The sequence below is a fragment of the Acromyrmex echinatior genome, chromosome 12 (assembly GCF_024713525.1).
Source record: "Acromyrmex echinatior isolate Ae372 chromosome 12, ASM2471352v2, whole genome shotgun sequence".
Taxonomy (NCBI): Eukaryota; Metazoa; Arthropoda; class Insecta; order Hymenoptera; family Formicidae; genus Acromyrmex; species Acromyrmex echinatior.
This window is the reverse complement of record NC_141863.1, coordinates 12,629,372-12,647,506: the sequence shown is the minus strand read 5'-3', so window position 1 is coordinate 12,647,506 and position 18,135 is coordinate 12,629,372. Positions and strand designations below refer to the sequence as shown.

At 33.2% G+C, this 18,135-nt stretch overlaps 1 protein-coding gene across 8 annotated transcripts in view; it reads left to right on the top strand.

Annotated features, from left to right (window-relative positions):
• The window catches only part of Hs6st (heparan sulfate 6-O-sulfotransferase), a 162,419-nt gene that overhangs the window by 91,401 nt on the left and 52,883 nt on the right, over positions 1 to 18,135 (top strand). For all 8 annotated transcript variants that reach the window (XR_015546931.1, XR_845732.2, XR_845733.2 and 5 more), the window contains exon 5: positions 5,512 to 5,691. The gene's annotated coding sequence lies outside the window, so the exon portion shown is untranslated. The remainder of the gene's footprint in view (positions 1 to 5,511; positions 5,692 to 18,135) is intronic.

Genomic DNA, 18,135 nt, shown 5'->3' with positions numbered 1-18,135 from the left:
TGATGTCTCGTACATCGGTTGAAAGAAGAGACAATTACAGACAAGAATTAAAGAATATCGAAATAATATAAAATTAGACCAATTCAAATACTCAGTAATCTCGAAACATATCACGGAAATTAATTATAACTTTAATTGGGAAAAAGTTAATATTCTTGATTTTGAAAAAAATTATCGTAAAAGAAATATTTCAGAAATGATACATATTAAAAAACAAAAAAAAACGGTTTAAATTTAATGAAAGATACTGAATTATTTGGATAATTCTTATTTTAACCTACTTGATGATATACGTGAACATAAATTGTCATAGTTGTGAACAGACTTGTTTTTATTTTTATTTAACCTATATATCAGTCCCTTATATCAGTCAATTTTCAAACGAGTAATAGTTAGCATCTAATTTTAATATACTTGACCAGAAGATAGAGAGTTTTCTGATAGAGAGTTTTAATTACAGTATTTTATATAAATTAATGTAAGTTATTTGTTTCTGTACCTCTTATTCATACTAATAATATATTATTTTAATGTATCTACTTGTTCTACAGAATATCATAAAATACTTGTAACTAATGAATTCTTAAATCGTTTGATACAAGTTTGTGACAAATTGGATTCTCGATTTCAACCGAGGAATTTGTCAAAATTATTTTATCAAGGGACATAATGTAATCTACTGTTGACTAAAGTATTTAATCTTCTTATCTTATTGTAATCTATCATAATACTTTTTGATGTTTGAATTCTTTATATACTGACACTTCATCACTGACGGTTTTTTTTTTTATTTTCATTGTATTTGGTATTTATTTGATTTGTTAATTTAATATTGTATTACTGTGTTTTAACACTGAAGAAAGCTTTGTAAGCCAAAATGTTTATTTAGAATATTATTTAGTATTTATATTCTTATGTTAATTATATTAATTTAAAATTATTCTAATTATAAGTTCGAAATAAGCCATGACATTGTTTAATTTTCTTTACAAGTCTCGAGTCTCAAACATACGCATTTTTTTCTGATGGCCTTTCGAAGATTTTCATGAAGAGAAATGCTGGTTTATAATTTTTTTCCGGTAAAATTCTACTTCTATTGAACTAGTCTTGCTACTCGAATTTTCGAAGCAAGTATATAACTCGCATGAAAAATCGTAAACAATTAAATATCTCGTAAACTGTTGCGTTTTAACATACTATTCTGCGATTTATACTATTCTGGATTAATGGGAAGGACACTATTACTACGATTTATTAAAACTTATATATTATTTAGAATGCCCCTCGCTCTTTATTGATGCCGAGGGTCGTCAAGCGGCCGAGATTGCTGAAAAAGCATTTTCGGTTGCTTGAAATAAACGATTAGTGTGAGAAGGAGCTCGCTGTTCCGTTCACTCTCGGCGCACCGACAGCACATGTACACAAACAACATTTTTTTCGATAGGTCTCGGAGTGCAACCTACTTACTGAGCGATTGATTCTTATTTGAGAATCTATGAATAAGAACCAATCGCTCAGTGAGTAAGCTGCATTTAAAAACCTATCTAGAAAAGAGTGTTGCAACCTTTCTGTGACCGGCTGTACATGGACTTGTGTGTGTGTTATAGCGCCGCATCACGATAAATGGCTGAACTTATAGGCGTGAAAATATGACGTTTTGACGACGAAATTTATGTTGCCATTTCGTTATTATTTGCTTAATTATGAAAATGTGACTTGTCTCGTACTTATCAAAGTCGTAATTATCGATGAAAATTAAAGTTATCCTAAAATTTTATATGTAAAAATGTATTTTACTCGTTTCAACGGCTGCCAGACCATATGTTTCTGCCCAAATATAGGCTTACTTTACGTGCCTTTTACGATTATTTACTGTCAAGGGAGGCAAAAACAGTTTTCGTCAATCCTGATTTTTACAAGTATTTTAAATCGATTTCGTCGATTAGATTTATCCAAATTGTCTTTACTTATAAATGGCATGTAACGTTATAAATTAACGTGTCATTCCTCGCTTCTGACATCACGATTCCAACATAACCGCCGCGATTAGTCAGAAGCCTTAACTGCTTCATGACGGAAAAATCCGCATATTTCATAACGCCAATAAATCATTTTTGCAGTGCAGCAATTAAATTGATAATGCATACTTTAATGTTTTTGAGGTCACTGAATATTAATTTGAAGTAAAAATTCCAAAATTCAAAATGGTTGACCCAATATGGCGGACCGTATGTTTGAATTTTTTGATCATTTTCGACTTCTATGAACTTTTTTATTTGATGAATTCCATAAAAATTTTGTAATTAAGAGTTTTTGAGGTCGCTGATTATAAATTTAATATCAGATTTAAAAAATTGAAGATTGTTGATCCAATATGACAGATAATAATTTTAAAAAATTTTCGTAAAAATTGATATCCGAAATGGAAATTTCGAATCGAAATTTTGAATCTTTTATGTTGGATTCACTTATTTAGATTAGAAACTATATTTTATGGGATTTTGATAATTTTTAACTATTATACATCATATAGGATACGTCCATCTTCAATTTTCAAAATTTAACATCAAGTCCAGCGACCTCAAAAATTCCAAAGTTTTTTAAGGAATTTGTCACATAAAAAAGTTCATGCATAGATAGCGAAAAAGGTTAAAATTTTCGAATATTTAGTCCGTCATATTGGGTCCATTTTGAATTTTGGAATTCTGGGTATTAATCATGAAATTTTATCCTTAGGATGAAAAATGAAAAGTGAAAATTTTTACCATTGAAATTAATGGAGAAATTTTTCATTTTTTACTTTCCATCCTAGGGATAAAGTTTCATGATTGATACCCTGACCTTAAATTCCTGATCAGCACCACAAAAAACCCCAGGAAAAGTGATTTATTTTATATTTTAAATCATTATATCATAATATATCATAAATCATTATCATAGCAACCAACCAGCAAGGCGATATTTTTTACGCTACTATAAATATTGCCTTGTTGATTGATTGCTGCTCCGCTGCTTAACGCTGGCTGCGTCCAATCTGAACTAGGCATTAGTGATTGCACTTTACACTTTCGTACTTAGAAGTTTCATAATGAGCGTGGAATCGGGACGGTATTTGTCTTGTCTCGGGTCATCCCTAATTTTTGTTAATTCTGCCAAGCTGTTTTGTTTTGATTTTACATTTCGTTTTTACTCTCTCTCACCAGCAACCTTTGTGAAAGTGTGTGCGCGGAACACATTTGATACTGGTCGTTTCGTTGTTTGAAATTATGTTGAAATTTTATATTTTTATTAAACAGATTGTATTTCTTCATAACTATATTTCTTTATAATTATAACATTTCTTTACGATTATAAAATCAAATACATAAAGATGTTTTGCATTATTTCATGTCTACAAGTTTTTCAATAAGCGCGCCATTTCCTTACATTGTGATTCGTGCTGCCATAGTAAGGGCAAGTTAACAGTCATAGTGAGCCAATCGAAAATATGAGTCGATGGTTAGACTTTGTTTTTCTAGGGACTTTAGGCGCTCCTAGGGCCGGACATCGACGAGATACTATTAAAGACCGTCAACCCTGGGCAAATTTTCGTCCATATAAAAGAGCTTCGAGGACACGAAAGTGAAAGAACATTATCGACAATTGATATAAATTTGCGATTATTAACATAACTATTTGGATAATATAAAAAAATCATTAAATTAATGATTTTTTATTATATAAATGTTTTATAAATAAATATACATACAAATAATGCTGTAATATTTTATATATTGTAAAATTACAATTTTTTTCTCTACAGTTATCATCTCTACTGATAATCAAACTCGATAACATTAAAATCATAATTTTAAATAGAAACCGAATATTATTTATTTTTAAATATGTATATGTTTATGAAACTAATAAACTATAAGATTAGTACTAATATTATCAGTTCATTACTCTAAGGGTGCGTCATATGCGGCATAACTTGCGTAAGCGTAACTTGCACCGACCAATCATATTATTTCATTTGAACATCAACAGTTTCTGCCTAGTTACTTTATGCGTTTTATGTTATTGGATTATCTAAAAAGTATCCGCGGATACTTTTTAGATGACCCAATATTTTGTTATTACGCCGAAACATGATGGAACCATCACTTTTAATTGAGTAAAAAATATAAAAAACATTTTTTTGTAAATAAAGAATTTTATTTGTGCACGCCTCTCTAAAATCTAACCTCTAACTGTCTGTAACTATGACTCTTTATGTGGCAATTCACGGAAAGGTTAAATGCACATGCGTGGAAACTCACCGCAAACATGGTGCGGCATGACAAGAATATAGTAGTGGGGAAAGACATCAGCAATCTAAAGTTGCGGTCCTATTCACGCCCACAGCGCTCACACTTCTCACGATGTTAATGATCGGTCCGATTTGTTACCGCACTAACGACGATTTTATTTCAGACCGCCTATGGATAGTCTGAATATAATCATAGTATAAAAAAATATAAGACTTGTACCCATGATTTCGATTGCGAGAATGTCCAGATTCTTGACAAAGAAAGATTTCTCAATAAACAATTAAATTTCGAAATGTCTCATTTGTATATAGAAGAATGGACTTAATTTAAAAACGGACACAGAGTTTGCATCATTCGTATGCCTCCTTATTGGTTTACGTTTAAACAAAAATGATAATCGTATTTTGTTATATTCAAGATTGGTTACGTTACTTTATAAAAATAACTCGTTACCATTACTGTTCTTTTTCCTAAAAAATAACTTGTTCTCGTTACTCATTATTGATTTGCAAAAGTAACCCGTTATCGTTATTGTTACTCAAAATATAACGAGTCGTTACTTTTTTTTCTTGATACTAATAGAATATTATATGCAGATTTTTGCGATAAATATAAAAAAGATGTCAAAATTCTATTTCTTATTAGAGGAATAGAGCTCAAAAGATATGCCAATAAGTAAACATTGTGCGTTATTTTCATGAATGAAATACAATAGATGCTGTCATATCACATAATATTGTATATACTGTATTTTTTATACTTAAATAAATTTATTTTTCGTATTACTTTTAATAAGATCTTTTTATAATCTTAAAATTATACATTTAACTCTTAATACATATACAATTTTCTTTTACTACATACATGATGGGTCGTTTGTGTGTGGGTTAATTTCCATAATTTTTGCAAATATAGAAAAATTATGAAATCTCATATATATTTTAACATCTTTAAAAAATCTATGAAGTTATACATTTAAAAAGAAGGAAAGGATAGAAAGAATTGTTTAGGCAGATGCAGTATTTCGAAAAAAAAAGAAACAAGATACGAATGACTCATCGTGGATATTCTAAGGGTAAAGTTATATTATAATTAAAAAATCCCAGGAAAATATATTTTATAATGAAGTGATATAAATAATCAAACAACACGAATAAAGAAAGATATGTATTAAGGAATTAAGAAATATGAAAATAATAAAACGCTTTTTCCGTTACAGATTATATTACAAGATAATAATATTCAGTAATAAGATGTGATGTCGTAACATCCCTTCATTGAAAGACGAGAAAGAATTGAGTCCACACACAGCAAAGTAAAAATACAAAGAATATAACGTCATTGGTTAACATGTCTAACAATCAACATGGAAAAGATACAAATTAGGAACAATGAAAAGGTAATACTATCATTTATTTAAAAATAAGGAATTTATGTGAGTGTGAGAAATACGGAATACATATATATATATATACGTATATGTATGTATATATATATATATATATGTATATATATATACATATATATATACACACACACACACTATGCAAAAAAATACAAGATTACTTACAAATTGTTAATCTGGCCTCCAAAAATAGATAACATTCAAGTGAGTGTAACTTCGTCAAAAATTATTGAACAAAATTTTTAATAAAGCATTTTAAACCTTGAAGTCTCTACTTTCAATATCAGTAATTGATATTTCGATCTGATTTTTTATAAAGTTATAGGGATATAAATGGACATCCATTAAATCTAAAAATTTTATACGAACTTTACGAAGTTCCATGGTCTGAACTAAAAACAAACAAATTTTGCAAAATTCTGATTACAGAAAGAGCGAATTTTTATCCATTTTTTGTTGTTTTGATGACGTACGATTTTTTCGCGGACTTAATCAACACTGAAGCAAAAACGATCCTTCTTACTTCAACTTGAATAACTTTGTAAAAAAAATCATACAACTCTTAACAAAAAAACAAATTAAAGGTAAAGATTTATTCTTTTAAAAGCTATAAACAGAATGTGCTTACGATTTTTAATTCAGGTCATGGAACTTTGTAAATTTTTAGATTTGACGGATTTCCATTTATATATCTATATCTCCGTAAAAGAAAGTTGGGTTATTCTCAATTACTGATTTCAAAAGTAAAAACTTTAAGCTTTAAAATGTTTTTTAAAAGATCTCGCTAAGACTATTTTTAACGAAGTTCCTCTATCTTGAAATTTTTTTTATTTATTTCTCAACAAAAATTATTTAAAATCATTTAAAAATTATAGATGTATCACACGTACAGTTTCTGCAAAGAAAATTAATTTGGAAATGTGTAAATACTTACACTTCAAACGAAATATACAATACATATGAAAGTTGTGTGAATAAGATTACATTTTAATTTAATAACTCATTTTTGTCATTTATTTATTTTATTTGTTATTATTCTTATTGTTAAAAATTAAAATTTTTTTAATGATAACAAAAATCTAAATTTTTTTTGTAAAAGTTTTTTAAATATTCAATGTAATTTGTGCAAAGTTTCATAACGATTCACTGATTAGTTATAAAGATATAAAATAAATAAATATTTTGTTTATTTACTGGGCAATTAGTTTATGCATTGCAATGTAACTATACATGAATAATCTTGAATACATTATGTACTTACATTAAAAATTGAGATTTTTATCATTTATTAATACATTTCCATACATTGTTATTAGAGCACAGATTAAAAAAATATTACTATTTACGTATATTAAAATAACTTATGATCCAGATAGTAAATCATCACCAAATTTGCGTGTTATTTTTAAATGTGATTTAGAATAATCTGTATTTTTTTCATAATTTTTATCATTTTGAAAATTTGTATACAACATTCTAAAAAGAACTAAATTCAAAAGTCATTCGTATCTCTTTGAAAAATAATCATGAAGCAATGTTTGAAAAAGCTGTTTTGTTATTCAAAGCATAACTTTCGAAACCTTTGAATCACATTTCTCTGTAAAAATTTTAATACAAATAGCGCTTATCTAAAGTAAATCTTGTAAAATTAAAAAATGAACTTCAACTTTGATGGTATGTACGAGGTAAACAAAAATTTTTTTCTGCAAGTTTCTTCAATTGTGTCGTAAGTACGATTATTTTTGTTGAAATAACAATTTGAAGTGCTCCTGAAAATTCATTGCTCATTTTAAATCGTTACACTTCTACTGTAAAAAAAACTGTAGTGTAATGATTAAAAAATAATTTTAAATATAAAATGTTTAAGCCTTACGATATAATTAAAGAAACTTGCAAAAAAAATTTGCCCCGTGTACATCATCAAAATTGAAGTTTATGTTTGAATTTTAGGTTCACTTTTATTAGCGCCGTTTGTAATAAAATTTTTATAGAGAAACGTGATTCAATCGAAAGTTTCTTTCGAAAGTTTGCTTTGAACAACAAAACGTTTAAATTTCAATTTATATACATACATATATATGTTATTTGAAACACGCGCCGAATATTTTTTTCGGACTTAGATCGTGTTTCGCAATTCACTGCCAGCGCTAAAAATCTACAGTCTATGTTACATGTATACAGGGTCCATTATAAAAGTAATGCGCATTTTCTGGGAAAAATAGATTTATTGATCGTAGCGGTACAAATGCTCAAAATTCTTCAAAATACTCTCTCCCTGAATCAATATACTTGCGGAGACGTGTCTGCCACGCCTGGAAGGCACGCTGAAACTCCTCGACGGGAATGTCTCTTAGGAACGTTGTAACATGCTTTTGGATATTTTCCACGGACTCCCAATGCTTTCCTTTCAGCTCTCTCTTCAGACGGGGAAACAAAAAAAAGTCGCACGGAGCCAAGTCGGGACTGTAAGGGGGCTAGGGGACCACTGGGGTGTTGCTCCGGGCCAGGTAGTTGGCAACGATGAAGGCCGTGTGGCTGGGGGCATTGTTATGGTGGAGCTTGATTGCGTCTTTATGTCAGCCCTCACGCGCGCGACCCGGCGTTTCAATCTCTTGAGCACCTCCAGGTAGAAGGCTGAGTTGACAGTTTCTCCCTGCGGTACAAACTCAAAATGGACGATTCCTCGGACGTCAAAAAAGACAATGAGCATCGTTTTGATGCGAGACTTGCTCATTCGCGCTTTCTTGGGGCGGAGGGATGATTTTGAGTGCCACTCGCTGCTCTGCCTTTTCGATTCTGGGTCGTACTCGAACATCCAAGATTCGTCTCCGGTTACGACAGAGTTAAGAAAGTCCGGCTCATTTTGAATCAAATCCAACAATTCTTGACAGCGCGAAACTCGAAGTTCTTTCTGATCTTCCGTCAACACTTTCGGCACAAGCTTCGCGCAGACCTGGCGCATTTGCAGATTCTCCGTCACTATCCCATGTACCGCAAATGTGGACATGTTTAGGGTGTCAGCGATGTACTGGATGCTCAATCAACGATCGGAACGCAAAACTTCGCACATACGATTCACGTTTTCGTCGGTTCTGGCTGTTGTTGGGCGTCCAGAACGGGGTTCGTCGGCGACCTCTTCCCTCCTTGAACGCCTTGTGCCACCTCTCGGACTGTGACCTTGAAATGCAGTCGTCCTTGAAGGCCTCTTGAAGCATCTGGAATGTTTCGGTTGTATTCTTTCCAAGTCGCACGCAAAACTTGATGGCGTATCGCTATTCAAGCGAACGCTCCATCACGCCGTGTTACAAAGTCGAAAAACACTTCACGCACGTCTTTCTACTCAGACTGCTCGGAGCAAACTGGCGACCGGCTGTCTTGAAAGGGCAGACCCCCCACCACATTTCCCGACCCATTTTACCCCGCTGCGATGGATATTCGCGTCACAATAAAATCATGCGCATTACTTTCATAATGGACCCTGTACATTTTTAGCACTGGCAGTGAATTTTAGAACACAGCCAAAAACTGAACTACTGTCTATATAGTCATGGTGCAATATATATATATATATATATATATATATATATATATATAAGGTGAAGCATTCCCATGGATGCGCAGTAGGAGAATGAATTTGAGCACAAATTTGATTGGTCGTTTCTAGTATGCTATTGCCATTATCCGTGATGCTTCAACTTGTGTATTTATACTATGCACATAGCAAATTGCCTATAGATTGCTGTCAATTTGTTTGAAAGTGCTTTGCTTAAGTTGCCTTCAATATTTAAGAAAAACAGCTTCCGATTTTGCCTATTAGATTGCCACTAATTTTATTGTCATTAATTCTTATGAGCAATTCGATGGCAACAGTTGCCCTCTTATAAATCGATAATAAGTTGTTAGAAATCATAAGGCAACATGACGGAAACATTTTCCTAAAATCTTACTCCCATAAGTTGCCAGTAATCTGGCGGTATTTTAACTGAACGAGCGTTGTCGAGCTGTCCAAACGTGAATGAATTGTTATCGAAGTCCTCGGTAAGCATAACAAGCGTAATAATATTTTAAAATATCAGGAGATTTCATTTAATTGATAAACATTAAAAAAATATATTATGCTTTCGTTTTAGAGCCCTTGGGACTCACTTCAAAAAATTATTTTATTAAAACACAGCTGAAAAATCTTTTAATGCTGCGTCTTTTATTCTATTCTATATCATTTGTTTAAATCAAGAAATTTAACTCGATGCATTCCTCTGATAGAGATGCCGCATACTGCTCAACGACACTCCAATTCCATTCAATTGACAGAAATGTGGACTAAATATCTTACGAAAACGATTTCTAAAAGATTGTAGCAATATTTATGGTAATAAGTTTGCTATAGTATTTCCGCTCGTTTGCGCCAACAACTGTTCTCCGCATCATGTCTCTAGGTTATCTTAAATGTAATTATTACGAAGGCAAGTCAATAAGTTTTTAGAAAAACATAGTAAAACACATTTTTTTTATCGATTCATTTTTATTTCTCAACGTAGTCTCCTTTCAGCTCGATACACTTGATCCAATGATTTTTCAACTTTTTCAAGCCATCCGAATAATATGATTGTCTAACCCTTCAAAATAAGCCTCTGTTTCGGCGATGAGCTGTTCTCTGATTAATCTCTTTCCTCCGAATCATTTCTTCAGGTTTGGAAATAGGAAATAGTTGCAGGGGGCTAAATCTGGCGAATATGCTGGATGGGGAAGCAATTCATAGCGGAATTCGTTGAATTTGGCCATCGATGCCGGGTACGTGTGAACCCGTGCATTGTCTTGATGGAAGAGCACTTTCTTCTTCGCCAAGTGAGGACGTTTTTTCTTTAAAATGTTGTTGAAACGATCCAATAAGGCTGCGTAGTAATTGATCGTTTGCTTCGATGAAAGGTAATCAATATGAATTATACCGCGTGCATCCCAAAAAACTGTGGCTATCATCTTTCCGACCGACTTCTTCGCCTTCTTTAGAGCTGATTCACTCGGTGAAGTCCATTGTTTTGACTGTTCCTTCGTCTTAGGTGTGAAGTAATGGATCCATGTTTCGTCCACAGTAATGAATCGACGCAGAAATTCATTTGGATTACGTTGAAACATCTCCAAACATTGTTTTGAAATCGTCGCGCCTATAGTTCACAGTGAACAAACGCAGCACCTCTCTTGCCGATAATTTTTTCATACCCAATTCGTGCAAAATTGAAATCACTGTGATATGCCTATGGCCTCAACAAACTCGCGCACTTTCACTCGTCGATCAGTCAAAACAATATCGTGGACTTTATCGATAATTTTGCGTAGCAGCCTCAATTGGACGTCCCGAACGAGGATGCATGACATGTGGATGTACGACCACGTTTAAATTCATTCACCCAATTGTATACAGTCGCAAACGCTGGTGCAAATGTGCTATGAATATTATCCAACTTTGATTTCTTTCGGCATTAAATGTTTCTTATGTAGATGTTTGATCACTGCACGAAACTCGGTTTTTTTTCCATTTTGCAAAAAATACAAAGGTTGTTCGCTTTAATCTAGTCTACAGAAATAAAACCATACAATGAACTCCACTCATTTTTTTAAATTTGACAGTAATCGGCTGAAAGATGCTACTTGTCAAAAAGTAATTGATATGATATTGCGAGTGCCTTCTGACAGATTTTCTAAGAACTTATTGACTTGCCCTCGTATTACTCTGCAACATGATGATAATTGAAGAGAAACTTGTGCTAAGCAACTATTTCTTTTCTTATGCCAAGGAACGTTTTGTTATTTGAGTGTAGTATATTACAAATTAAATTGACAAGCAATTTATTGGGAGTACAAATTAGTTCGGTCCGTTTTTTTGTGTTCAAAAAATGCATTTCATTTCAAAACAAAATGAATGAACAGATTAATTAAAGTCTTGTCCATCGCTGGTTACTACTTTTTCCCATCTCTCAGGCAATTTTCGAATTCCATCTCGAAAAACTGACTCGTCTTTGGAGGCGATCCAATTTTGGAGCCAATTTTCGATTTCTGCGAAAGAAGTGAACCGGTAACTTGCCAAATCGTGCTTCGGAACAATCAGTAAACAGAAGGAGCAATGTCCGGAGAATACGGCGGGTGCGGTAAAACATCCCATTTGAGCGTTTCCAAATATTTTTTTATGACTTTTGCGACATGAGGCCGAGCGTTGTCATGAAGAAAAATAACTTTATCATGTTTTTGGTTGTATTCCGGCCGTTTTTCTCGCAATGCACGGCTGAAACGAATCAATTGATACCGATCGCCCGTAATGGAATCGCCAGGTTTCAGCAGCTCATAGTAAACAACAACCTTTTGGTCCCAGATACAGAGCATGATCTTCGAACCATGAATGTTCGGCTTTGGTGTTGATGTTGAGGTCGATGGCAACGATTGACCGGCATAGTACTTTAGCATAGTATTTTTTCTTCTTGGGGTTGTCGTAGAATATCCACTTCTCATCTCCAGTCAATCCGATGCAAAAAACCTTTTCTTTGTTGTCTTTGAATCAGCTGTTCGCAAGTGAAAAATCGCCTTTCAACGTCTCTCGGTTTCAATTCATAAGGCACCCAATTTCCTTGTTTTGAATTATTCCCATGGTTCTCAATCGTGCAAAAACCGCTTGTTGAGTTACTCCCAATGATTCTGCAAGCCTCTTCTTGCGTTTGACTCTGCTCTTCTTCGAGTAATGCTTCTCTGTCTAATTCTTTGTCTTCGAATTTTTTTGGCTGTGCAGAGCGAGGCTTGTCTTCAACGCTGAAATCTCCATCCTTGAAACGTTGAAACCATTTCCTACATGATTTATCAGTTGGAGCAGTGTAACCATAAACTTCAACAAGCATTCGATGGACAAGCTTCAGCTGCACTTTTCTTCCAATTAAAGCAGAAAATTAAGCTTTCCCGCAAATGCTGCTTGGTTAACACAAAATTCGACATTTCAAACACAGTAAAAATCAAGGTTTTTGTATGAAACTCAAAGCGATATAAACTGAATATTATCAGCAGATGTCTAACCTGTCTGAAAACCAAAATCAGCTGTCATTATGAACTGTTCACAACAGCCGGAGCTATCTTTTGGAAAACGGACCGAACTAATTTGTACTCCAAATAATAATTTGATGCTCAATCAGGCATCCTATTAGAGCAAATGTGCTGGAAATCTGTAAATAAATTTATTGCAAAGATAAACATGCCGATTAGGGAAAACCACTTCGATGACTTTGACCTTGACATACAGAGTATCCCATTTTAATCGATCATATCAAATATCTCTTGAACAGTGCATTTTAGAGAAAAATGTTTCAGACAATAGTTTTGGGACTTTGAGAAGACATAAGATGGTACCATTTGATCTTAGGTGGCGTTGTTAAGGTCACTTTTTTTTAAATGGTTTTTTAAACTCCCCATTTTTCATTACATATTTTTGTGCTTATTTCGAGAGTTTGCTAAAACACTATAATTAATATTCATTAAGTTCATTTTCATCAAGTACTTTTCGAGTTATAAGAGTTGCAATCTAATTTAGTTATCGACATAATTTAGTTACTCACAATCTGGAATAAATTGATTTAATAAAAGAATATATAATGTATTAATTGAAATCTATCCAACATCCAACTTTGATCGATCTTGGTTTTCTTTATTTGAATTATTGTTGTATTCAAATTTTCATTACGTTCAAACTGTTCAATCTCATTGTATAAATATCATTTATCTCTATTGTTTATATATTCATTCAAAGAGCTTTTGCTCTTGTTTTAAGTACTTTAAAAAAGAGCCAGCCTGCTTTTGATTTTCTTTATCCCTATCTGATTTTCGTTTTCTATATTCAGCGCCTGAAGGTTTCTTGCTTTTAATTGTAATTTATATATTTATTTTGAAGAAATCGGACAAAAGATAATTTCGAGAAAATTTTGTTAATTTTCATTAATTCAAACTACTTATTACAAAATAACTGAACAGTATTTATGCAAAAATATTTTTACATATAAAGTTGCATCTTTATTGTTATATAATAGTATTATTGAGGAAATAATGATACAACTTTAGGCATTGTGAGGGCATTTATGCCGATACTTGTACGTTCGTACTATAACGTTTGAAACATTATATTCTTAATGATTTATTATATATTTTGTTTTTTTATAAAATAAATATTTATCTTTTATAAATTCTTTCTTTATTTTTTACAATGTTTTAAATTAATACTTTTACAATGTTTTAAATACTTATCTTAACTTTTTAATGACAAGAAAACGTTAAACGCTAAGTACTAAACGGCTAACGATTTCAATTTGATAAACGATTTAAATTTAATTTCCTTTCTTTTATCTTTCATTCGAGATAGTTTGTTGTCTCTTTTGTCTTTCGTAACAAAAAATCTTCTATTCCAAATTTTTGCTTATATTACTATTGAATTGACGCCAGTGTTGCAAATTCGGAACCGCTGGCAGTATATCATAGACTATTGATCGCGTTCAGCAGACTCAATCATGGTGGAAGTATTATTACATGGTGTGTGCAATTCGGCCAAACCACACCTACTTTTGCTCCGTGTCTATAGTGTGAAGGGACTATCAACTATGAAACGCGAAAAACATGGGATGGTATTCATAGTCCGTTTTTTATTTGAAAATTGTCTTAAATATAATGTCTTAAGATGCTAATATAGTCCTCGGACTTGACTTATGACATTTTAAGACTGTACTTAAGACAGTCTTAAATGCAAGAATCGATTATGAATACTGATTCGCGTCATGAAATAGGTGAATCTTTCTTTGTGTAAGTATTATGTGGTGTGAATACCGTCCCATGTTTCACAATTGGTAGCTTCCTTCTTACGAACAATCCATAAAGAGAGGGCAGAGACTTAGGAAGAGACACTGGCCTAGTTTCCATTGGTTTAATCCGAATCAGAATGTAAGAACTAACAAACTACAGTCGAGCATTTCCCAGATGTCGTTCGACTGTAACAGGGAATATTCGATTGTAATTGGTTGATTCTTATATTCTGATCCAGAATATAATTAAACCCTCGGTGGAAACTATGCCACTGTCCACACCATGTTATCCCTTCCACCATGAACTCAACTGTTGCGGATACGTGAACACTTGCTGCTATTGGTGTATTTTTTTAGATCATCCAATAGCAGCGAGCGCTCACTGATCCGCTCCGCAATAGTTAAGATCTGCTGAACGCGACCAATTTAAATTCATTGATTGACCATGGGATAGAGAGATCCGACAACTTCTCTTTCCTGCAGCCAATCAATAGGCTTTATCATACGACAAATGTAATACTAGCCTCTCTGTTGTTAGTCTATGGATAGCACGCGATCAGCGCCACCAGTCAGCGGCCTGGCGAGCGGCCTGTTAATCGTGTGCTGCCACCAGCTCTGAATTTGTAATACTGATTGACACCCTTGTCAGACGGCATCCGGGGCAGATCGCAACCCTCTTGCTACACTACTGTATATGTTGTCAACGTCATGAACCTGAGTGAACTCCAAGAGCCGTCGCTCGTTATCCGTTAAAAAGTTATTAACAAAAAAATTTTTTTTAATTTTAAGGATATTTTATTTCTGTTTTGTTATACAATATTAAGAACTAGAATTCCTTTAGTAAGAGTTACGAAACCTGTTTCGCACACGTGCACGCCATTAACAGGGAACATGGGTATAAGACAATGTGAGAAAGCAACGAGCTATTTTCTTTGTCTTACTATCGCTTTCATTCCCTGAATAGCAGAACCAATCAAAAATCATGACTCGATGACTTACCTCTTGTTAGAAAAATTCTATTAAGAACCACTCTGCACTCGGTCTAGGAGTATCAGACTTTCCACCTCACCTCCTTCTTTGTCTAGACAGAGTGGGAAATGGGGTGAAAAGAAGCAAGGTGAGCCATTCCTGTGGATGCACAGTAGCCTAAAAGTAGCAGAGAACGGACAGCCAATCATGGGAAGGATTTTATGAAAATCCAATGTATTGTTGATTGCTCTTTAACGGCAGCTTTTTATACATTCGTGTCAAAAAGAAAAAAATATGCGATTTCATTTCTGTTTAATAATAATGTTGAAGTTTATAATATTTTTATATTTTAACAGTTTTTATTAATATATTGTTATTTTAACTTCCAATACTGTGCTTTTATTAGTAATTAGAGAGCCTCAGAGGGAGAGAGTGGTAAATTAGTCACATGAAAAGAATTTCAATAACCGCGTCCAATCAAGACGGGAACATCACGTGACAGTTTCTCCAATCTCTTCCATGCTTATGGAGTTTTGATGACCGCGTTCAATCAGAGAAGGAGCAGTTTGCTACTTTCTTCTTCAGAGGCTCTCTATTAGCAATCATCTGTGAATGCTTGAAATTTGTTCATATAAAATATCCCCCATGAGTGGTTGGCAAATCGTGTCTCATCCTTTGCCATCATTATGCACAAATTTATCTTTCCACTGTGGGGTAGACCTCGCTTCGCGTGGAAGTACATAGTGCGCCTCTAGGCAGGGAGGGAAAGGGGACAAATCTCGGAGCTCAGCCGCGATGGACATGTTTCGGCCCGAGTTTAAACTTTCGCAGTTTAAAAGAAATTTTTTTATATTCCAGATTTGACCATGTTTTGTTTGACTAAGGGTCTCTTTCACTAACCTCAATTAATTCCAATCAATAATTCAATCATTATGATGAAAATTAAACTATCAATGTGAGAACTAAACATAGTTTTCTCAGAAGAGGAAGAGAGAGGAAACGTTCTGATACATTAAACAATTGTTATTATTTCTGCGAGTTAATCATCGATTAATTTAACCAGAAGTTGGTGAAAGAGACTCATAGCTTTGTTTGTGGATCTAGTATGTCCGATGAATATAAAAATTTATAATTGAACTTCAAATTGTATTTATTCAAAATTTTCACATAAAAAAAATGTAATCATATATTCATTCAAAATTTTGAGTTTTCAAAAAATATTTATTCACAAAAAACTATGAATATTTAACGAATATTCATATTCAAAATATAAACTGAAAAAGAAAGCAATAAGCAATTGTTATCTCTTAATTATAACCGGTACTTTGATGACTTTAAGTAAAAAAAATGAATTTTATTTATTTTTGTCATTATAATATTCAAATTTTATAAAGAAAACTTAGAAATTTTGAAAAATATTTTAGAAAGATATATATTTTTTATTTATCAATCTGTCTATTTGATAGAGCTCCATATATATTTCGATATAATTTCGATTATAATAGTAATATTATATTTTATAGGATATCTTGGACGCGACGTTCATTATGGTCTGTGAATATTAAATTTCGAGATATATTATTTATTATTTATTCTAATAAATGTCTGTCTATAGAAATCTATAGGTTAAACAAGAATGCCCATATAAGTCGTGGACTAAGCGTATAATCGCGTAGCCATTGTTTTTATAGATTTCTGTTTTCTCTTGTAGATTTGCAAGCTATGTGCAGATAATACAAAGTAAAAGTGAATATGAAATGAATATTCGTAATCATATTAAAAAAATATTCATTCAAATGGAATAAAAAAATATTCATTCATTTCTTAACAAATAAAAAAGGGATGTATTCGAATGAGTATTTTCATTTATTTTTTATTCATTTACTTGAATATTAGGTGTATTCATCGGACATACTAGATCTGGACGATCCGATCGTCCGTCCTAACGCGCGTTTGAGTGGTATGACGACGCCGTACACGCAGGCACTCGGTGTTCGGACTGCGCCATTTTCACGTGCATTGCATCATCTTTGATTGAAACTTTCGATTCAGACTTTATTTCTATCATTATTAGCCAGAATGGCTCCGTTTACGGAGTTAGAAACCAAATAAAAGAGAGAATGAAAGGGCGGAAAGAGGTGGAATGAACTTTCCTTCGCGTGAAAAGACGTATACCCCTAAGCAAAAAGGAAGTGGAATGGACCTCCCTTCACGTAGAAAGTCATGGGTCCCTAGACAGGGAGGGGATGAAATAGACCTTTCTTCGCGTGGGAAGTCGTGCGCCCCTTGGCAGCGGGGGAAGTGGGATGCAACTCGCTTCGCGGAGAAAATCCAGTGCCTCTTAGTAGAGGGAATATGGAGATTAATATTGTATATAACAGAAATAGGATGTTATTTCTTTTTTGGTTAATAACTTTTTAACGAATAACGAGCGACAAATAAAAAATAGAGCTCGGAAAGGGAACTGGATAACATAAAATTCGGGTATCCGCCCGAGATCCGTTACCCGTGCATACGACTCTGGAGTTCTGGTACTCACTAATTCAGATACCCGCAAAATCGTATGTGTATGATGCGAGTACCCATTGAACCGTCTGCGATGCGGGTATCCGTTTCAGTGTGGATATCCGCTATATGTTACAGATATCTA